The 20,593-nt window shown below is 40.6% G+C and overlaps 1 pseudogene; it reads right to left on the bottom strand.

Annotated features, from left to right (window-relative positions):
- Positions 1–3,696: 3,696 nt before the first annotated feature.
- LOC133028170 (vesicle-fusing ATPase-like) overlaps positions 3,697–20,593 on the bottom strand; it is a 30,483-nt pseudogene continuing 13,586 nt past the window's right edge.

The raw sequence follows: 20,593 nt of genomic DNA, 5'->3' as shown, positions 1-20,593 counted from the left end.
ATAATCCCCAACTAATTCTCTATGAACTGTAATTTATCTATCTATCTATCTATCTGGCTATCTATTTATTTATGCATGCATGTATATATGTATTTCTTTCTTATTATTATTATTCAGGCAAATGAATTGGCTTTTTGAGGGCTTTAACATGCTCAACTTCTTACCAAAATTTGCAGAAAGTTAGAAAGTGGTGAAAATTTACGTATTCTGAACGAATTTTCAATGGGCGTCGCAAAATGGCTCAACGGTGCCCCCCGAGACCCCCGGAAGGTGTTCACATTGACCGGTCTTCACAAAAATCGATATACAGGTGTATCATGACCAGACAAACAAAAAAGTCTTTAGTTGCAATTGGAAAAACACAACAGGAAGCCTGCTATTTTGCATTTAGTGGCCATTTTGGCCATATTCCACATTTTTACTTTGATACACTTGTACCAGGGTTTTCATCGGATCAACTTCAAATTGAGATGAGTGTCATCACGACAAGATGGAGATAAAAACTGACTGACGGATTTTTTTTTAATCACACGGTGTGACCGTGGCGTGGCGTCAAAGTTTGATTACACGCCATTAAAACACGATGTTCTGTAACGCGGACATACATGAACCATGAATCCTTTGATTTCAGTCTTCCTAGATCAAAGGAAACTTTATGTCTTGCAAAGGTTACGTCTCTTTCAGACAAAAAGCATGCAACGCTTCATTATTTTTGTTTTTTCAGACAAAAAGCATGCAACACTTCAAAATGGATGTGCTCGGGCCCACCCAGTGCTGCTTTGCAGCCCTAAAAAATTTATTTATTATTATTATTATTCAGGCAAATTAATTGGCTTTTTGAGGACTTTAACATGCTCAACTTCTTACCAAAATTTGCAGAAAGTTAGAAAGTGGTGAAAATTTACGTATTCTGAAGGAATTTTCAATTATAATTAAATTTGTCATGTGCGAGTTAAAGGTTCAGTCTGTAAGATTTATGTTAAAGGGGTCTATTGGGAAAAATTGATTATAAATTAATCCCAGGGATGTTTTCACTTGTGTGTTTCATCTAAATTGTACATTTACCTTTAAATACTTTATATTTTATTATTATTATTATTCAGGCAAATGAATTGGCTTTTTGAGGGCTTTAATTGTTGCTTGTAAGTTGTTATAAGTGTGTATGTAAACTTACATGGTGTCATTAGGCCAGTTTGGAGTGATGTCTTGAAGTTCTGGTTCTGGTTTTGAACTTTGCATTGGTGAATAAATCTGTATATTATCGGCATCACAAACATTACAAAGTATTCCAATCTTCCACGTGGCTACTTTAAAGGAATTGTTCAACACATTTGGGAACATGCTTTTAAGCTTTCTTGTTGACACTAGGACAAGAGTATGAAGCTGGCTCCATAGATTAGTTTAGCATAAAGACTGGAAACAGATAACAGATTATATTTATTATTATTATTATTATTATTATTCAGGCAAATGAATTGGCTTTTTGAGGGCTTTAACATGCTCAACTTCTTACCAAAATTTGCAGAAAGTTAGAAAGTGGTGAAAATTTACGTATTCTGAAGGAATTTTCAATGGGCGTCGCAAAATGGCTCAACGGTGCCCCCAGAGACAGCCCGAGACCCCCGGAAGGTGTTCCCATTGACCGATCTTCACAAAAATCGATATACAGGTGTATCATGACCAGACAAACAAAAAAGTCTCTTGGTGCAATTGGAAAAACACAACAGGAAGCCTGCTATTTTGCATTTAGTGGCCATTTTGGCCATATTCCACATTTTTTCTTTGATACACTTGTACCAGGGTTTTCATCGGATCAACTTCAAATTGAGATGAGTGTCATCACAACAAGATGGAGATAAAAACTGACTGACAGATTTTTTTTTATTATTATTATTATTATTCAGGCAAATGAATTGGCTTTTTGAGGGCTTTAACATGCTCAACTTCTTACCAAAATTTGCAGAAAGTTAGAAAGTGGTGAAAATTTACGTATTCTGAAGGAATTTTCAATGGGCATCGCAAAATGGCTCAACGGTGCCCCCCGAGACAGCCCGAGACCCCCGGAAGGTGTTCCCATTGACCGATCTTCACAAAAATCATTATTTCTTATTATTAGGGCCCGAGCACTGATCAAAGGTCAGGGAGGACCCTATTGTTATTGTAAGGATTATTTATTCTTCTTATTATTATTATTATTCAGGCAAATGAATTGGCTTTTTGAGGGCTTTAACATGCTCAACTTCTTACCAAAATTTGCAGAAAGTTAGAAAGTGGTGAAAATTTACGTATTCTGATGGCATTTTCAATGGGCGTCGCAAAATGGCTCAATGGTGCCCCGAGACCCCTGGAACGTGTTCACATTGACCGGTCTTCACAAAAATATATATATATACAGGTGTATCATGACCAGACAAACAAAAAAGTCTTTAGGTGCAATTGGAAAAACACAACAGGAAGCCTGCTATCTTGCATTAAGTGGCCATATTCCACATTTTTTCTTTGATACACTTGTACCAGGGTTTTCATCAGATCAACTTCAAATTGAGATGAGTGTCATCACAACAAGATGGAGATAAAAACTGACTGACGGATTTTTTTTTAATCACACGGTGTGACCGTGGCGTGGCGTCAAAGTTTGATTACACGCCATTAAAACAGGATGTTCTGTAACGCGGAGATACATGGACCATGAATCCTTTGATTTCAGTCTTCCTAGATCAAAGGAAACTTTATGTCTTGCAAAGGTCACGTGTCTTTCTCTCTCAGAACTGGTTATTTTTGTTTTTTCAGACAAAAAGCATGCAACGCTTCAAAATGGATGTGCTCGTTGTGTTTTTTATTTCATTTCATGCAAAAAACAATGCTCCCAAGTTGCAGTCTGCGCTTTCTCAAGTAGGAGCAGCTTTTTTATGACAATCCACAGAGTCCCCTCATTAGGTGGTGAAGAGTGACGCTGGACAATAGTGTCTCGCCGTCCAATCACATCAGATCTACTTAAAGGACAGATCTCTCCACTCCTGGAGACATTTTTTTTGTTTTGATTGATGAGATGCTTCTCTGTATTCCAGGTGGATAATTGCATAACACATGAAGATTATAAATTCAGCCAGGGTGTAGAAACACAGGGTACATATATGGAAGCTGTAATTACATGTTTGGTAACATAGTTTTTCTAATGATAGAAGATTGATTGCAGTAAGAACCTGGATAAACAATCATGTGTCTGTAAACTGTAAAGGGTCCTCACCCTCTTCTGCTCCTCCTCAGCGTCTGCAAACAGCAGCCTCACATTGGCCTCCGACCCACTTGTCTAAGATCTCGGGGCCGTTGACGAGCCTCACATTTTTTATCCCAAGCCTGCTGCCTTTTACCCTGGCAATTGATGTCTTGCCACAGCCTGGGGGTCCGTAGAGCAGGACCCCCTTCACATGCGGTCCTCTAAAACTATTTTCACCCGGTCGCCCCGTTGTGGACGTGAAGTGATGAGTGAGCCTTGCTTTTCACATTTTAAAGACACCCATGTCAACTTCACCTTTTCTATCGCAAATCACATTAGATTTATATATAAAAAAACATCTCGGAGCCTGTAAATGTGATTATTGGACTGACGCACGGTGGTGCCTCAAGCTAACGTCAACATGCTAACATGCGCTCATAGCATGCTGATGCTTAGCAAATATAATTCACCATCTTCCTTTAGCATCTTAGCACCATCATCTGCTGAATAGTGCAGACCTGGCAACCCACCAGGTCAGCGAGAGCCCCTGTCAGGCCCCAAACCAGCAGAACAACGACTGCCATCACTGCAGCAGGTTCAGGAAACACAGCTAAAACCAAAGAGATGCTCTTTCTCACCACCTGCATGGACATTCTCATTAGAAGGATAAGTTTTTTTATCCCAATCCATAGAAGAGTTTTTTTCTGAGCATTTAGCAGAACCTGGTCCTGATGCTTCTGGAAACTGCCCAGCAGCTGTGGGGAGAGGGCAAAGAGAGAGGGGGCACTTAAACCTGTGAATTCATTAATTCAATTGGGAAATGCATTTAGAAATTGCACATTTAAAAGGATAAAAACTATAGAACTGTTGCCCGGTCTGAACAGCATCAGCAAGTGTTCAGCGTGGGCACGCGTCGGTGTGTGTTTTGCGCCTGCTTCTGTTTTGGTGTGTGCACAGTTTGTCTCGTTACCTCCAGAGCCTCCACCAGCTGCTCCCCACTGGAGATGTTGGGAATGTGGATGGTGGTGCTGAAAGCATCCAACATTCCCATTTCCTGGAGGACGTCTTTTCGGCTGGTGGTGCCAATTATGAGCAGTTTATGGCCCTGAAAGAGAAGCAAATTAATTTATAGATTATTCATTCATTCATACACTTCAGATGTTCTTTCGTCAGGGGTCGATGTAAACTGGATTATATGCCAGCAGAGTTACGTTCTTTACTGTCATGGACTCATGGAGTTCTTAGAAACCAAATACACTGTCGCACAGGAGAAGCACGTCTTAAACAGAAGAACAACTTCTTATACACAGAATCAGTTTGTGTTAAACTGCTGAACCTTGACTGAGGATGTGTGTGTTCATGTCCACGAGTTCTACCTTCCAGGAGCACGGAGACGAGGGGCGTGCGGTCACTGTTCATGGCTTGCTTCACGAGCAGCTGCCCGTCCTATCCATTGGTTCAATACTGATTAGAGTTATGTAATAACATGTCACAGCAGCTAAACTTGAATATACTGCATTTTCTGAAATGAAAAAGAATTTCTATATCAAACATGGTTGTTTTCGTGTTTACAATGAATTTCAATCTGTCAATCATTTCCGTGGCTCAACTCCTGGTGGTGTCCTTCCGTCAATTCCTTAAAGTTTCAGCTTTGCAACCATACTCCCCCCAGAACCCAAAGACTTTACAGACACCTCTTTCTGCCACCTGAGGACTAGCAACGCCTCAGAGGGTAGAAAACAAGAGTCTATTACCTTAGGAGGAGTTTTCTTGATCAACACCAGCAGAGCTTGTAACACCAGGTTGGAGAAAATTGGACCAATTGGTTCATAGTCTGATGACACATATTAACAATAAATCATTATCTTCCACCTGGACAAGATAAAATACTGTAGATGTTATTGGCAGCAGAATATGAAATGTGTTTTTTCACTTACCCAACAAGCGTTCGATGTTGTCCACGACCACACAGCACATCTGGCACCTATAGGCATCTCGGAAAATCTCTGATGGCTTGGCATTTGGCGATCTCTGATTATCCGATCATTTTGTCGGGGGAGATAAACATGATTGGAAACTCAGAGTTTTCAGCAATCTTGGCGGCCAGCGCCGTTTTGCCGCTGTTAGGTGGATCTGTGAATGATCAAATAAACTAGGACATACTGCAGTTCAGTTTGTGTTAAACTGCTGAACATTGACTGAGGACGTGTGTGCTCATGTCCACGTGTTCTACCGTCCAGGAGCACGGAGACGAGATCCTGCGGTCACTGTTCATGGTTTGCTTCACGAGCAGCTGCCCGTCCTTTCCACTGGTTCAATACTGATTATAGTTATGTAATAACATGTCACAGCAGCTTAACTTGAACATTTTCTGAAACGTGAAGTGATGAGTGAGCCACCCATGTCAACTTGACCTTTTCTATCTGAAACCGTATCACATTTATCATAACAAAACATCTCAGAGCCTGTAAATGTGACTTTTAAGATGTACTTGGCAGTAGAATGTGAAATGTGTTTTTACTATGGCTGTGAAATGATTACAAATTTTAATCAAATTAATCACAGGTTTCTGTGGATTAATCATGATTAATCACATATTACCGATTTTCACGGTATATTTTTGTGAGAACAAAAAGATTCATGACAAAAGACAGATATATACATTTAACATGTATTCTTTTTTTATTCATAAAAAAACAAGCAGTGGTGCTGCAACTCAGCAGTACTTTAGCAGTTCTCTTTTCTATTCCATATGGAACATTAATATAATCTTCATCTTAAAGCAGAATTCGGGCTTCTTAGCCATTGTAAAGTTGAACTAGAAAATTCCTCCTGCCGAGAAATTTCGAATGGGTCCCTTCTGCGGCCGGGTTGGAAAGTGACTTTTTTTTTTTCTGGGGGAAGAGAGTTATTCTGAAGAGCACATTTGATTTATATTTAAAACAATATAAATAATGTTGTATATTAAGGAGAAATTAATCCAAACAGAGAAAAAGGAATGATTTCTCCTCCCCAAATATATATAGGCCTAGTTATATCATTTACATAGGCTGACTGTTCTTCATGCGAGGTGGGGTGGCTCTTAAAAGAGCCGTTTTGTGGTCCTTACAAGGACCGTTACAGCTCGACCAGGGCAGAGCGGATGTTCTCCAGGAGCAGACGGTTGCCTGCTGCAGAGAGATGAACCCCATCACTGCAAAGGTGACGCAGGGTAATAGCTACGTGCTCGATAGAGTGCTGCCCCAGATCCTACATGAACCCGTGCAGGCTGCTTTTAAGCCACCGTTGGGTTCTGTCAATAGCGTACCCACTGGCCGCTCGCTGTCCCCGCCACCATCTTTGCGGGAGGATGTCGGAGAACACCAGCCGAGTGCTAGGCAAGAGAGCCGCGACCTGCCTGATGTTGTCCTTCATCAATAGCATAAGCTCCCGCCTCCCCCCACCGCGGGAGCAAATGCTATTCCCTCCAAGATGGATAACGAGGACGTCTGGGGCAACAGCACGCTGCGCCCGCTGCTGCCACAGGAAGGGAAGAAGGTCTTCCCACCGCCGACCTCCTCTCCCGAACCAGGACACCTGCAGACACGGTGCTAGGTTCGGGTCCCTCTGCTCGCGCTGGATATGAGCCCAGAGCCGCGAGATGATCGAGCTTCCTGCTATCCAAACGGTAGTCCGTGCAGCCATGGTGAATACAGACCTCAGCCATTAACCCTGTTATTTATATATCCCGGTGGAAGCGTCAACCTGCCGCGCAAATGTGTCTTATTTATAAATATGTAGACTCCAGTGATTGGTGGATTCGATTCACTCCCAGTGATGGTACCTCTATGACAGCAGCGATGTCTTCTCTCGCTCCCTCTTGCTCCGAGTGTCAAATGTTCACTGACTCCTCCGCCTCCATTAACAGTAGTGCTACATGTAATAAATGCAGTGTGTTGGTAGCGATGGAAGCGAGAGGCTTGGCGACCTAGAAGCTCGGCTCCGCAGCTTAGAACCTCCGTTAGCTTTAGTTAGCCGGCCCCCGCTAGCCGCGGAGTCACCTAGCTTAGCACGTAGCTTAGCAACAACTAGCAGCCCCTCGTCTTGTCCCGTGCAGCCGGGAGCCCAGGGAATATGGGCTATACAAATACATTTTGATTGATTGAATGCAAAGCCCCTTTGGGGAATCACTTATCATTTAGTGATGTTGGTGTGAATGTTTACTTACACTTACTCTGTAAGGCTTGTCCTTAATAGCCCTGGATATATTTGTTTGCAAGGTTTGTATGTTGTAGCTATAATCCTGAATTCTTTGGAACTATTTTCCTTCCTCAATGACCTTTTGTAGGTCAGGTTTTTTATATTATAAATTATATATGCATGAACTGAATTGATGTGCATGGAATGAATTAATTTGTCTGAACAGAAATAATGTTAATGAGCTGAAATTAACTGAGAAATATTTATTTTTGTTGAACCTTTGTATTACTGCTTTTTTGTTAAGTACAAATACAAATTATATTTAAAAGCTACCTTTGTCTCCTGTATCTTGACATTCATACATTGAGCTCCAACAAAACCTAGTAGTGCGCAATCCAGTGTTTCCCCTAGGTTTACAGCTTTGGGGGGGGGGGGCGCCACGGTGGCGGCAGAGCGTCACGGGGGGGGGACACAAAAACTTAAAGGAATCGTGATGTTAATGTGTTTCTTTTAATGATTTTGAACTTTACATTGGATTTCTAACCGGCGCTGACAGGCTATTCTGTGATGCTCAGACGTCATGTGTTTGTCCAGGTTGTCCTTTCTGTAGGACTGGCAGGGAGACTCTAAATGGCCGGGTCTGGTTTCCTCTCACAACTGGCTGTTTATGCTGTCTATGTATTCAACAGAACATTCCTAAAACCAAAAAGAAAACTGAAATAATCCCCTATTCATTCTCTATGAACTGTAATTTATCAATCTATCTATTAATTTATGCATGCATGTATATATGTATGTATGTAATGTATGTATTTACTGACTTCCATATGTAACCTGGATTGCCGGAATCCGGAAACATTTTTGGATCGGTACTTATGTTTATCGCGTTTACACGAAGCCTTGTCACGAAAACACGGAAACGCTCCGCACTTGAGGTCATCCTTTGTTGTCTGTAGTAGTAGGTGTTCACCCAGCGCTGTAGCCAAGTTCAATATAATGTCAAAAGACTGATCCAGTGATTGAAGAAGAAAAATAACGTTTGTCAACATTATTTGTTTAATAATAAAAGATTGATTGAAGTAAAAACCTGTATAAACACTGATGTGACTGTAAACTGTAAAGGGTCCTCACCCTCTTCTGCTCCTCCTCAGCGTCTGCAAACAGCAGCCGCACATTGGCCTCAGACTCCCCAACATATTTGTTGAGGATCTCGGGGCCGTTGGCTATTACACTTTACGTGCCTGGCCTTCAGCAATTTGCCAATAACCCTGGCAATGGTTGTTTTACCACAGCCTGGGGGTCCGTAGAGCAGGACTCCCTTCACATGGTTAATGCCTGGAGACAGACGAACAAGGGAGAGACACTGATCACCGGGGCAGCAAATGTTTCTACTCATCATAAAGCTCCAGCAGTTCTGAAGCAGGACTGAACTTGAAAACTTGTTTCCACTGGTTCAATACTAGTTATAGTTATGTAATAACATGTCACAGCAGCTTAACTTGAACATTTTCTGAAATGAAAAAGAAAATCTATATCACACATGGTTGTTTTCCTGTTTACAATGAATTTCAATCTGTCAATCCTTTCCGTGGTTCAACTCCTGGTGGTGCCTTTCCGTCAATTCCTTTAACTTTCAGCTTTGCAACCATACTCCCCCAGAACCCGAAGACTTTGGTTTTGCTTCTGTTGAGATATCTATGTTTTGTTCTCTATCTTATGACTATATTTTACCTACATTTATATCCTGTGAATCAATATTAGCTGTATAGTCTGTAGAATCAACAATACAACTGTTTCTTTTAATTGGAGTGATGTATAACTTCTTGACTCAGATGCAGGGTCAGACACAGAGCACAACCACACAGAGCACATGAGAGAGGACGTGCCAGAACTAACACAATGAACTATTTCATGAAATATTATGAGAAAAAGATATGAAAACCTCCTCTAAGTCTAATCTGCTGTGTCTCTCCACTGTGAGAGACTCCCTGTTTGATAAGGGCACAGTGGTGGGACACCTGGTGGAGTGGACTTTCTCTCAACAGTGATATGCTTGCAAAAAACTGCACTTTGAGGAAACAGTATACATCTGGCCAATTGCTTATTTCCATCAAAGAAAATAACCACCTCTGTGTTGCACCCTGTGTCTTGATAAATACTGTGGACTTAAGGCAAATTTATGCTTGTAAGTATTTTTTAAAACGGATAGATAAGACCGCCCTATCCGTCGTGGAACGCCCTCTCCGTTCGCCTCGGACAGCTTTTCGTACACCTCTGATTTTTCTAACTATCCGTCTTCATGTCAGAGACCCCACGGACAGCTCTTGGCTGTGATTGGTCCGCGGACGACATCATTTCCGTACAACGTCATTTCTGTTTGACGTCATTTCCGGACCTCAAACTTCCTGTTTACTTCCCTGTAGCATCAAACCCAAACACAACTACGATTCTACGATTAATGTGACGTGTGTGTTAAGCCAGCGGAGTTGTCCGGCTGACGGTGGCTCGTTAGAGCACTGACGGCATGTGTGCACGGTCACATACGGTTAGAACGAGCTTTCAAAACGGCGCTAGCGGGCTAGCCACCATGCTAACTGCGGTGATAACAGTGCAAGAACCCGCCGTCACGACTTTAATTCCACTTCTATCATGACAATGTTTCTATAATACCGCCAGGTTAGAAGCAAACACTGGGTAATAGTTAGTGTCGGGAGTCCCTGCTGTCACGCCCAGTATATCAATATATAAGCTATGTACGCACTTTGTGTAAGCGCCATTTTTCCCTGAGCAGCTTACTGCGTATGATTAGTGGTCCATGCATGACCATTTGCTGGACACCGCAATTTTCCTGACCTGTGACCTCTGAATAAACCTTCTAAATTTTACCTTGAGAACGACGACTCCTGCCTTTGATTTCCACCCGCAACAAGATGAAAGGTTGTTGACCGATTCGGACGAGTAAGAAACACATTTCCATGTGTCCTTGAGTTTGTTGTTCACAGTGACCGGTCTGATAAATCAGGTGAGGAGGAACCCTTTTCATAAAATCCTCTGTATTGAAGACTCTAAAAAACTGTGAATAATCAACGAAACAGACACGTAGTCAAAACCAAATTTATAAGATCAACTAAAAGCATTGTAAAGTGTTCAAAGGTTTCTTGAATGGTCGATTCTTCGGTTAAAGTCCGATAGTAAATGGTCAATTCTTGGGTTAAAGTCAGATAGTTAATGTTTGATTCTTCGGTTAAAGTCCGATAGTTAATGGTCGATTCTTCGGTTAAAGTCCGATAGTTAATGGTCAATTCTTGGGTTAAAGTCCGATAGTTAATGGTCGATTCTTTGGTTAAAGTCCGATAGTTAATGGTCGATTCTTCGGTTAAAGTCCGATAGTTAATGGTCGATTCTTCGGTTAAAGTCCGATAGTTAATGGTCGATTCTTCGGTTAAAGTCCGATAGTTAATGGTCGATTCTTCGGTTAAAGTCCAATAGTTAATGGTCGATTCTTGGGTTAAAGTCCGAAGTGAATGGTCAATTCTACGGTTAAAGTCCGTGTGTATGGGAAAAGAAATGTTTGGGTGGGTCCTGTAAATTGTCGGTATATTACCAACACAAAGAGTGTAAGACAGGGGTCTTCAACGTTTTTCAGGCCAAGGACCCCCAAACAGGTGGAGATGGAGCAGGGACCCCCTACTATATATATTGTATAAAATTGTGTTTTATATTAAATTGGGCCTAGTGCCATGTATAAACATAACTACCCTGATATTGTGCATTCAATACTAAGCTATTCAAATATTACACGGGTTCATATATTCATGTTTTTAATTTAAAAATTTAAAAATTAAAGATAATTTGAAAAAAATGAAAAAACGATAGCATACTCAAGGTTTTTAGGAAATTCTTTTTTTTATCTGACATACTTCTTGAACTTACAGCTGTAGGGATTTGAAATTAAAAATACATCTATAAAAGTCTAGATATAAATATCCAATATATTGACAAAATATACTTAAACAAGGTGACATTGATTCATGCCTTTCATAAAAAAAAATTAAAAAAATGGACTCACAGCTTGTTACCTGAAAAGGTCATACATGAATAATTTATTTTTGGAACATAATTGACATTTTGGAACACAGACACTAACAGACCACAAATATAATAGCTTTTATGGACATCTTGAATTTTTTTTCAACATAATCATAATATTTCCTCAAACTTGATTACTTGCTATCCAACAAAGAACTCGAAAACAGGGGTTTCAGTGACCTTCAATTTGGGTTTCCTGAATCTTCAACTGCACAGGAGTTGATGACTGGGGTTTCAGGCATGTCTTCAACTGGGGTCTCTGGAATCTCCTCCTCTCCTCCTGGTGGAAGAGGAGTCTCTTCAACCTGAGCTTCCAGAATCGCCCACCATCCTCCTCCCTCTTCAACCGGGGTTTCTGGAATCTACTCCTCCACTCCTCTGGGTGGAAGAGGACTCTCTTTAACCTGAGCTTCCAGAATCTCCCCCCTTCCTACTTCCTCTTCAAACAGGGTTTCTGGAATCTCCTCCTTCACTCCTTCCTCTTCAACCGGGGTTTCTGGAATCTCCTCCTCCACTCCTCTGGGTGGAAGAGGAGTCTCTTCAACCAGGGTTTTCACAATCTGCCCCCTTCCTACTTCCTCTTCAACCAGGGTTTCTGGAATCTCCTCTCTTCCTCCTAGGGGTGGAAGACGACTCTTCTTAAAAGTTGACTTCAACTTTTGTGCTCTTCCTCCAACCTTCTGAATTTTGCCTTTCTTTTGTTTAAATAGAAGTTTTCAAAAGATCTCTTCATCCGTTCCACTGACACAAAACACTTCGAAGGTGAAACTACCACAAGATGTGACATCCTTTTTTGGACTGAACAGTCGGTTGAGAAGTCCAACTTCTTATTGGACTTTTGACTTGAAGGAGCTGGAAAAGATGGGGGCTCATCCTCTGATGATTCGTCCTCAGGTTCAGAAATCCCATAAAGCCTCTTGTTTCTTCTATTCATCAATGTCAACTTCTCGTCAGAGGACAATGATGAGCTTGACTCAGGTGCTTCATCAAAGATGACTTCCTCATCATCTGAGCTTGTCTCCGGTGTATCCTCAGATTTGTCATCTGGTAAGGCTAAGGAGTCATCAGTGTCATTGTTAACTTGCGAGGATTTAGCAAAAGCCTCCTTGAGGGCTTTCATCCTCAGTTTTCTGGTTTGGTATGCAATTTCTTTGTCTGGCAGAGCTACATATAATTTTTCTGCTGTAGTGGGGTCTTGGCACATCGCATGAGCCACCTCCTTCCTCTCCTTCTCAGTGAGGTGATTCTTGGCCTGTGAACCCAAATGAAGAAATATGTGTAACATAATCTGAAATTCCAAATTCCCACCTACGACATACAGATTCAGATCAAACAGATGGAAATCTGGAAATTATCGATGAAATTGTGAAATACTTGGCTATACTTCAGGCACTCCTAACACGTATCACTTTCCTGAGTACTTACACGGAGACGAGAGGCTTGCGTTCACAGTTCATGGTTTGCTTCACGAGCAACTGCCCGTCCTTTCCACTAGTTCAATACTGATTATAGTTATGTTATAACATGTCACAGCAGCTAAACTTGAATATACTGCATTTTCTGAAATGAAAAAGAAAATCTATATCAAACATGGTTGTTTTCCTGTTTACAATGAATTTCAATATCAATCTTTTCCGTGGCTCAACTCCTGGTGGTGCCCTTCCGTCAATTCCTTAAAGTTTCAGCTTTGCAATCACACTCCCCCCAGAACCCAAAGACTTTACAGACACCTCTTTCTGTCACCTGAGGACTAGCAACGCCACAGAGGGTAGAAAATAAGAGTCTATTACCTTAGGAGGAGTTTTCTTGACCAGCAGCCGCAGAGCTTGCAACACAAGGTTGGAGAATTGAGGACCGAGTGGGACATAGTCTGATGACACATATTAACAATAAATCATTACCTTCCTATTACTATTTTAATCAAATTAATCACAGGTTTCTGTGGATTAATCATGATTAATCACATATTACCGATTTTCACAGTATATTTTTGTGAGAACAAAAAGATTCATGACAAAAGACGGATATATACATTTAACATGTATTCTTTTTTTATTCATAAAAAAACAAACAGTGGTGCTGCAACTCAGCAGTACTTTAGCAGTTCTCTTTTCTATTCCATATGGAACATTAATATAATCTTCATCTTAAAAAAGAATTCGGGCTTCTTAGCCATTGTAAGGTTGAATAAAACAGCAGCTGAGGATTCTGAACGTTAGATATTGCCTTACTGTCTGGACTGGGCAGCCCTAACCAGACCCTCCAGTTTGGCAGCGGTGAAGTGGTTCGTCTTCGCGACCAGATCCTCAACATTCACGTCCTCCAGCATGTTGTTCTTTAACATCAGTGCTAGGTGGATGTTGAGGATCTCTCTTCGGCCCTTTTCATCCGGTAACCTTGACAGAAAACGATAATGGAAGTTTAATTGTAAATTGTACTTGAATTGGTGCATTAGGTCATTGTTGTTGCCTGTCTAGATTATAGACTGTAAATAAAGATGGATGTTGAATCCTCCTGTTGTACATCAAAGAAAAAATATACCAATACAAGTGCTGCCATCTTGAAATTGTGGTTCTTTTCTCACCAATCTCTATTTGCACCTCTAAACGGCCTGGTCTTAAAAAGGCCTTGTCCATTTTATCCATCCTGTTGGTCATCCCTGAGGCAGGAGCAGATGGACAGATCGGGAAAAAGAAGGGAAAGCAGAGGGGAGAAGACGAATGAGACAGAGGAGATAAGTGCACATGACATCAGAGAGTCTTTGTGTGTGTGTTTGTTGAGCACCTATGACCAGGATGTTGTTGAGCTGCTCCACTCCGTCCATCTTGGCCAGCAGCTGGTTGACCACCCCTTGTCTTGCCTCGCTGTTGCTGCTGACCATGCTGCGCTTCCTGCAGATCGCATCGATCTCATCGAAGATGATGAGGTAGAGGTCGCTGCTTGCACCGAGCTGCTCAGCAGAGAGACGAGGATGATAAAGATAATAGTGACTATATGCAACATGAAAACATGTGTTTACAGCAGCCACAGAGCTTGAAGCATGACTGTTGACATTGATGACTGATGACCCAACAAGCCCTCAATGTCGTCCATCACAATACAGCACAGCTGGGATCTGTAGGCATCTCGAAATATCTCTTACAGGAAAATAAAAGTTCAATCAGGTCTAAATCAAACCAACACAACTGGAATTATGTATCATCAGGACGCACAAAAAGTAATGGTTTTAGTAAAGATTTGTTAGTTATGATTCCAAAGCTGTTTCTATAAAAAAAAAACAACGTACGTAAGATATTTGTCTTTGTGGCCTTTTCACGACTCCCATATTTAAAAAAAAACCTGAACTTTTCTAGACATTTGTTTCAGGACTTTCAGGAGAACATTTGAAAAATATCCAGGTGTCAAGTGTTACCTCTTCCATGGCTTGGCATTTTCTGATCTCTGAGTATCAGATCATGTTGTCGGGGGAAATAAACATGATCGGAAACTCCGAGTATTCCGCAATCTTAGCTTCCAGCACTGTTTTACCGCTGTTCGGTGTACGTGTGAATGATCAAATAGAACAGGACATACTGCAGTTCAGTTTGTGTTAAACAGCTGAACATTGACTGACGATGTGTGTGCTCATGTCCACGTGTTCTACCTTCCAGGAGCACGGAGACGAGGGCCGTGTGTTTGCCAGATGATACCATTCATGATATGTCCGCCAAAGTCCTCCTGGTTGGTACCAAACGCCTGGAGGAGAGGAAGACGTGTTGTTAATTTAAGTTTTCCTCGGGGCCATTGACAATCTTTGGCTCTCGGATTTTGAGCATCTTGCCAATCTTTCTTAAGCTAAACCTAGAAAAATTTAAACTGTGGCCGAATTCGCCCGTACAGATATTAACAGGTTGCTTTTGTTTGTCCGGTTCTTTTTCCTCACTCAATAACCCCCCCCCTCAAAAGAAACTTTCAATGCGTAATCTCAGAGTAGCCAGCAGCTACGTGCCAACTTTGACTTATTTTCCATTCTAACTTCTGTTAGCAAGTAAACAAAGCAGCTCTCTGGATATCAAAATGGTGGCTGCACTCTGAACTTTAGATTGACAGCTCATTCGACCCAATTGGAGAAGGCATGGGTTGTCCACAGCCTACAATAGCCAATGAGACCCCTCGTTGACAGACAGTGCGCGCCCCTCTTCTTACGTGTAAAGGCTGAGCCAATTGCAACCGATTGTTCTGATGACTGGCGTATCGTTTAGCCAATGAAATTCCCTAAATAATGATGTGCTGTTTGACGGGGGTAAAAAAAGTTGACACCACGCAAATCACTGCGCAATAGAGTCCAGCTGGTCCCAGAGCACCGTGCGTCAGTGTTCCGTCCCCGTCGTGACTGTTAGATGTTGCTAAAATATATGAAAGATGTTTATTTGTATAAATTTGAAACCATATGACCAGTTTTGTCTCCTTTATATAAAAGTATGATTTTGAGTGTAAAATTTGCCTTTTTAGCCTGGTTGGTTACCATGTTTACACAGGGTCCTTTGGAGTCTCCAAATGGCCTTTGTGGAAACGCTTAGACATGCGCTTAGGAAAAAATCTTGTCAAATATTAATTTTCTGTGGTATTGTTATCAAATTTAAACTTGGACTAGTCAAGCTTCATGCTAGGGTCCCATTGTGTTTTCCATTTCATAAGTCCCAGCTAGAGTCATCTGCAGGCTTCTGTTTACCAAAAATATTCAGGCGAAAATAAAAACCTTCTACCTCACTGTGTGCCAACTGCTATTACTCAATGCCAATAGCACTAAGAGTGATTCTGACTGTTGGGGGGGAAAGATCAGAATCTTACCTTTTAAAAGAGACCAATATTATGCATGTACTCCAAATGGTTCAAGAACAGCTTTCAATATAATTTGGGTGTCCTCAAATAGGCGTTTTAGGCAAATTTCACCCGCCTCTTTAAACTCACTTGTAGCTAACACCATTGCTGCCATTAGGTAGCTAGCTTGGTGGCTATTTGCCTTGCACACACAAAATAAATGTATGATTTATTTACAAAAATCTGCTCCGCACTCAAGGTCATCCTTTGTTGTCTGTAGTAGTAGGTGTTCACCCAGCGCTGTAGCCAAGTTCAATATAATGTCAAAAGACTGATCCAGTGATTGAGGAAGAAAAATAACGTTTGTAAACATTATTTGTTTAATAATAAAAGATCGATTGAATAAAACCTGTATAAACACTCACGTGACTGTAAACTGTAAAGGGTCCTCACCCTCTTCTGCTCCTCCTCAGCGTCTGCAAACAGCAGCCGCACATTGGCCTCAGACTCCCCAATGTATTTGTTGAGGATCTTGGGGCCGTTGGCTGTTACACTTTGCGTGCCTGGCTTTCAGCATTTTGCCAATAACCCTGGCAATGGTTGTTTTACCACAGCCTTCACATGGTTAATGCCTGGAGACAGACGATGAAGGTTGAGACACTGATCACCGGGGCAGCAAATGTTTCTACTCATCATAAAACTCAAGCAGTTCTGAAGCAGGACTGAACTTGAAAACTTGTTTCCACTGGTTCAATACTGGTTATAGTTAAGTAGTAACATGTCACAGCAGCTTAACTTTTTTTCTTTCATTTTCTGAAATGAAAAACAAAATCTATATCACACATGGTTGTTTTCCTGTTTACAATGAATTTCAATATGTCAATCCTTTCCGTGGCTCAACTCCTGGTGGTGCCCTTCCGTCAATTCCTTTAAGTTTTGTAAGGGAAATATAACAGCTGACCATAATAATCATGTTTATTTCCCCTTTTGATTGATCATGATTGAATCTCTGTGTCACAATGTAACCTTTATCACGCTGCCTCTTGTACTACTGAATGTGTATTGGCCTGATTACCATAGCCACTGTTTATATCCTGTGAATCAATATTAGCTGTATAGTCTATAGAATCAACAATACTACAACTGTTTCTTTTTTTTGGGGTGATGTATAACTTCTTGACTCAGATGCAGGGTCAGACACAGAGCACAACCACACAGAGCACATGAGAGTGTCCCGCAGTTAATGGTCGATTCTTCGGTTAAAAGTCCGATAGTTAATGGTCGATTCTTCGGTTAAAGTCCGATAGTTAATGGTCAATTCTTGGGTTAAAGTCCGAAGTGAATGGTCAATTCTACGGTTAAAGTCCGTGTGTATGGGAAAAGAAATATACTTATGACCATGTGATATTTCAGTTTTTCTTTTTTAATAAATTTGCAAAAATTTCTACATTTATGTTTTTTTCTGTCAAGATGGGGTGCTGAGTGTACATTGATGAGAAATAAAATGAACTTTTTAGATTTTAGCAAATGGCTGCAATGAAACAGAGTGAAAAATTTAAAGGGGTCTGAATACTTTCCGTACCGACTGTATGTTAAAATTAAAAACATGAATATATGAACCCGTGTAATATTTGAATAGCTTAGTATTGAATGCACAATATGAGGGTAGTTATGTTTATACATGGCACTAGGCCCAATTTAATATAAAACACAATTTTATACAATATATATAGTAGGGGTTTGGGGGTCCTTGGCCTGAAAAACGTTGAAGACCCCTGGCCTAGTGCATCCCACATTTTTCAACATAAAATTTTAATATAACATGATAGTTATAATGGCCTTTAGTAAACTGTTTTTTTTTGGAGGAGGTGGGGTAGTCCACTAAAGGCCCCTGAGACGCGGCTGAAGAGTTTGTCCTTAATGGAAAAAAAATTCCCCTTACATTACTTTTACTTTTATACTTTAAGTAGTTTTGAAACCAGTACTTTTACACTTTTACTTAAGTAAAAAGCTTGAGTTGATACTTCAATTTCTACAAAAGTATTTTTAAACCCTAGTGTCTATACTTCTACTTGAGTAATAAATGTGAATACTTTTGACACCTCTGGTGGTTGTTTTTTTCTGTCAAGATGGGGTGCTGAGTGTACATTAATGTGAAATAAAATGAACTTTTTTGATTTTTGCAAATTGCTGCAATGAAACAAAGAGTGAAATATTTAAAGGAATACTTTCCGTACCCACTGTACATCTTGCATACAACACTGAGCTATTCAAGTAATTAACTATTAGCTATTCAACACAGATTAATGTTTTTATTTTTAACATACATGTAGAAGAGACAGTGAATCCTCAAGCTATCTGTGGATGGCAATCATACTCCCACATTAGTGAGATGTCGAACCCTGCTGGGTAGCAAACAAGTTATCTAATCTTGGATGGATGGAGGTTGTTAGGCAGAGGGTCAAATCAGCCTCACAATATGTTGGATGCATGTTAATGTGTATTGAAAAACATTTAAATTCGTGAAATAAAAAAATTATAAAATGTAAAAAAAATTGTCTAATCAACCAAAGATTCCGCGACCCCCCTGCAGTACCTCCGCGGAACCCCTAGTGGTCGCGGACCCCCTGTTGAAGACCTCTGGTGTAAGACAATTACAGTCCTGTATTGAGGGTTGGAATAGATATTGGCAGAATATTAATAGATTGTGGAAAAGTGTGCATTTTGGTTGTGTTAAACACCCAGAGAACGGGCGCTACTGAAACTATTTCTGTAGTAGAAGCTTCCTGTTCTGACCAAGTACACATGGCAATGCGTCCTCCCCATCTAAGTTCTGCCAACAGTATTTGAATAAATTTGAGAAAACAGTAGTTAATAAAGCAAGCATAATGACAACTATTGCAACATTTCAGGAGGTGATTCATTTGGCTATTTTAAAAGAAATACAACACAGTGTGGATCGGGATAAGTCTAAGAAAGAGGCAAATAAACGCATCCATAAATGGATCACTCAAAAGTGGATGATTCCATTCGAATCAACTGCAGATCCCATCCCTGCATTTACCGCCAGACTGGCTCTGTTAAATGGGAGGATCCTGGACGTCTCGGGTAAAATAGAAAACTGTGGATTTAAGAAAAAACGGTTGAAGAAAAAACTGAGGCGCGTCCATAAACAGAAGCTTGAACTGGCGGAATTTGCAACAATCGTGTGTTCAATCATAGGCTCAGACAAAAGACAAAACAAGCATACATCACTTTATACAGACTAATAGATCTGTTCAGGTCAAAAACACTCTTTTCTCTTTTCAGATCATATAAATATTTCACCTTTGCATCTAAGACATCAAAAGAATCTAACACCACTGACACTGGACATTAAAGCAAACTTACATCAAATAATTATTTGCTTAATGAATCCTTTGAAGTGTTGTTTTATATAAAGCCTTGATATAAAAGTGTTGTTTTATATAAAGTAGGTCTTAAGGTTGAATATCCAAATGAGTCAGGAGCCTCTACTTTTAGACCTTCATTTATTTCATCTCTTGTTATTTTGTGCTCAAACCAGGATGTAAACATTGTAAATAACACTCAAGCATATTATTTAATTCAGATGTGAGCTTCCTCACAGCTTCCTGATTACCCCCCAGTCACAGTTTGTTGTCTGCAGGCCATCAGACGACAGGAACCTTCTCTGCTCTGTCAGCTCCACCTGGAAACTTCAAATCAAACACTTCATCCTCACACTGCAAACTGATACAGGCTCTGTCACTCAACACCAGGAGCCTTTTAAACATCCATTAAGTGAGAGTCAAGATGATGAGGTGAAAAAAACACTGGAATTCACTGAATGAAATGTTTCCTGTGTTGTGATGACCGTTCATAGAGGAAGAGAGAGGAGAGTGTTCCAGGCATAATCCCACTGATGAAATCATACTGTGGCCAAGGCGACAGGGATACATGGTAACTTTAATTCAATTCTTTAATTGAATACATTTTAAGCCTTCCCCTATAGAAACTTATAGTTTCACTTTCTATTTACGTCACACGAGCGTTGAGAGGCCGACGCCTGAGGTGGATGTAAAAGTGAATTCATGGTCCACTGGTTAAAATTTGACGCATGTGATGCACAATAATTCATGTGCAGTACAACAGTAGGTTTCTGAGGAGCAGACACATGCATCACTGCTCACATTATTCTTCAATAAGGTGAATATAAAGATTCTGTAGCAGCAAACGGTCGTAAAATCTAAATATATATTTGCTGTGTTTTTTAAACCTCAGCTACAACTAAAAAACTCAGCTGTCTTT

Source organism: Limanda limanda, chromosome 21, assembly GCF_963576545.1.
Source record: "Limanda limanda chromosome 21, fLimLim1.1, whole genome shotgun sequence".
NCBI classification, from domain to species: domain Eukaryota; kingdom Metazoa; phylum Chordata; class Actinopteri; order Pleuronectiformes; family Pleuronectidae; genus Limanda; species Limanda limanda.
Note: the sequence above shows the minus strand (reverse complement) of the source record. Positions and strands in the feature narration are given on the sequence as shown.